Consider the following 3477-nt stretch of genomic DNA (forward strand, 5'->3'; position numbering starts at 1 on the left):
AGCGAGTTTCGTGAAAAGAAGAAGAAAGATATTATAGCTAAAGGCACCCTCTAGTGGTCGAAGGTTCTCCGCAAAGTTTAGTCTTCTCATTTTAAAATTACTCTAATCTTTACGGGCACTGCATGTCTCGATGACACTTGATATCCAATCTTAGATAGAGCTCGGAAGGAGATTTACTCTTTAATATTATCAGTATTACGAATAGGATCATTTGAAATTGAAAAATAATATAATTATATAAGAAAGCTTCATATGTTCAAATACTATCATAAATCATGAATCAGAAAAAGAGTAAAATATATACGTATGCATGTATGTACAAGCCAAAATGCCAACACAAGCTTATAAGTTCGTATGCATATATCAATTTGCCTTCAGTGAACACGTTATATACGAACTAACAAAAACCCCTTTTGCTATTTTGATCTGGAACTCAGTGAACGATAAACGAGAAAAAGATTTACATATTTCCCCACAAAAACGTATTATGAATGGATTCCTGAAATGCTGAAAAATATTTGCCAGCTGGCACAGGCACTCCATTGTGAGGTTCAAACTCAGCTGGGGAGGGGGGAGAAGGGGGTTTGTGAAGAGTGCGGAGAGGAACGGGAATAGGTAAAGGAGGAGATTGGACGGAGGATATGGAATGGGAGGGAAAGTATAAGAGTGGGAGGGTGGGTTGGCAGAGAGGAAGTGTAGGATAATTGGAAGGATAGAAAGGGGAAGAGGATTGATGGAAGTGAGGAATACTTAGGGAAGAGAGTATAAGAGAATAAGAGGTAAAGCGGTAGGGGATGATAGGGAAGGAGGGGGTAAGTAGGTAGGTAGGCATCCTTCACCCTGCGTCTAATAAAGGATGTATCATTAGAAGCCATTTGTTCTTATTCAAGAACACTATTCACTAAGCTTTCACTTCCCCTCATGAGCTTCCATCGGTCTGGAACAAGAGAATGAAACGCTAGTTTAAAGGTCACTCATGAGTGGTAGAGACAAGTGTCGAATGAGTCATTAGGTGATAACCGAGAGGCGAAAGAGAGTCAAAAAATTCAAAGATAACAATTCATGAAAAGACAGGCTTAAACAGGTTCTGTTAACAGTGAGGTGTAGAGGGAAATAATGAAAATTGAAATACTGTTACAGTGGACAAGCGTGTGTGAAACATGTGCAGTACATGGATACCCCTCTATACAAGACATGCATGTAAAATGGGGCACCTTCCTCTTGAGGGCGTACTGTAGGCAGGTCATCTTGCAAGAGATACACAGGTTTTAGGCGATCAATGGGGACTCGGTCTTCTTTGCCATGAATGTTGGGTAAGAAAGCCTTCAGATTGCGACAGATTACAAGGAAAGGGCCTGTGTAAAAGGGAGTTAGCAGGGGCATGCTAGTGTCATTACTCAGGAAAATGTGCATTGCAGAGTGCAAATCTGCTGGTAAGAGTTACTTAGCTGGTTGCTTGTAAGTCTTGCAGCATGGAGTAAATTTTCCCACAACGTTACGTATGTGCTGGAGATTATTGGAGGAGGTTGTAAACGGAAAAAATTCGGCATGAAAGCCAACAGGTTGCTATACACCATTTCACCTGACGAGACATTCAGGGCATCTTTAAGAATAGTCTTTAGCCCCAGAAAGACCCAGGGAAGCTTGGTTAACCAGTTGGAGTCCTTGTAGCGGGACATCAAAGCTGTTTTGAGGGTACTATGCAAACACTCAACCATTCCCTTGGCAGCAGGGTTGTAGACAGTTGTCTGATGTAGGGTAATTCCCAGGAGATTTGATAATGATGTCCACAATTGAGAGGTGAAAGTGGTACCCCTGTCAGAAGTAATATGCTCATAGATACCAAATCTCACTGCACCAGTAGAAATGTCACTGGCATCAGTGGAGAGAAGGAGAGGGGCATGTGGCATCGGAAAAGTGAGAGTAGCAGCAGTTAATAGAGCATTCCTTGCATTGCAAAAGGCTGCTTCTTGAAGAGGGCCCTACTTTGGGTCTTTTGATGTGCCCTTGAGGGAGGCGTAGAGGTGGGCAAGAATACCAGCGATGGTAGGGGAGGGGGTGGACTCCTTCAAGAGTAATGCGGTGCCCTAAGAACGATATTTCATTAGGGCCGAAAGCACACTTATCATACTGGTCTACAAGGCCATTCTGTAGTAAGCAGTCGAGCACAAGGTGTAGGTGATGGAGGTGTTCCTCTTTGGAGGAAGAGAAGACAAGTATGTCGTCCACGTAAGATACACAGAAGGGGAGGTCCTCTAAGATGTCCTCCATGAGGCGTTGAAAATCGGCCCTAGCATTACGAGGGCCAAAACAGGAGTAGGCCTAATTGAAGGTGTATGTACTGAAGGGGGTGGTGATGGCTGTCTTGGGGATGTTTTCTGAGTTTCTGGGCACCTAATAATGCCCCTTCAGCAGGTCAAGTGTGGAGAAAACCTTCGCTTTGTGTAAGTTGGAGGTTACGTAGACAATGCTTAGGAGGGTGTAGTGATCCGGTACTGTCTGCATGTTCTGGCATCTGTAATCCTAACAAAGATGCAGAGAGCTATCTTTCATCAGGACAAGGTGTAAGGGTGATGACCATGGCCTTGAGGTCTTTTGGCGAATGCCCATTTCTTTTATTTCTGCTAACGTTTGTTTAATGGCTGCCAAATGATCCGGTGCCAGACGTCTGAATCTGACAAACACTTGGGGGCACTGTCATCTTGGTATGGTGATAAATACCATGCTTGGCGAAAACCGTAGGAGCTTGGAGAAGTTCTGGGCGGAAAACTTCCAGATACGACATGAGGAGGTGAGCGTAGGCATCCGTGGGTTGGCTGATGTGGAGACCGATGTCGTAGGGGGCAGGTTGAAGAGGTGTCGACGAGTAAGAGTCTGTGTTGACTAACCGTCGGTGAGCGACATCAACCAGGAGGTAGGAATGTGAGAGGAAATCCACACACAGGATTGGCAATGTGATGTCAGCAAGGAGAAACTTCCAATTATATTTGGCCCTTCCAAACGATAATGGGATGTTTCCATATACGTGGGTGGTTATTGGAGATCCGTTGACAGCTATCAGGCGGACGTCAGCAGACCTAGAAGGGGTACGTCATGTCCTGGAGAGTGACTTGGCAGAAGAGAACAGCAATCACACGTATCTACATGATGCCCGTACCTGCATCATGTAAAAAAAAAACATTAGTGACAGGGAGGCCACTGCCGCAAGCGTTGGCATATTTACACATGATTTGGCTACTGACAACTGTTTGCACATTTCTTCGCAGCAGCCCCGAATCTGGAGTAGTAGTCGCATAACTGCAGCCGATGGGCATCAGTAAGTGACGTGGAGGGTGGTGGGCGGCATTATCGCCGCTCCGGCACATCATGTGGTAATTGTCTGTGTCCTACCGCATTCACTTCAGCTTCGGTCATTGTTGAATAGTTGTCCTCTTTGTCAGGAGTGGTGGCGTTGATGGAACTCATGAAGGTGGTGAA

Source organism: Palaemon carinicauda, chromosome 14 (assembly GCF_036898095.1).
Source record: "Palaemon carinicauda isolate YSFRI2023 chromosome 14, ASM3689809v2, whole genome shotgun sequence".
NCBI classification, from domain to species: domain Eukaryota; kingdom Metazoa; phylum Arthropoda; class Malacostraca; order Decapoda; family Palaemonidae; genus Palaemon; species Palaemon carinicauda.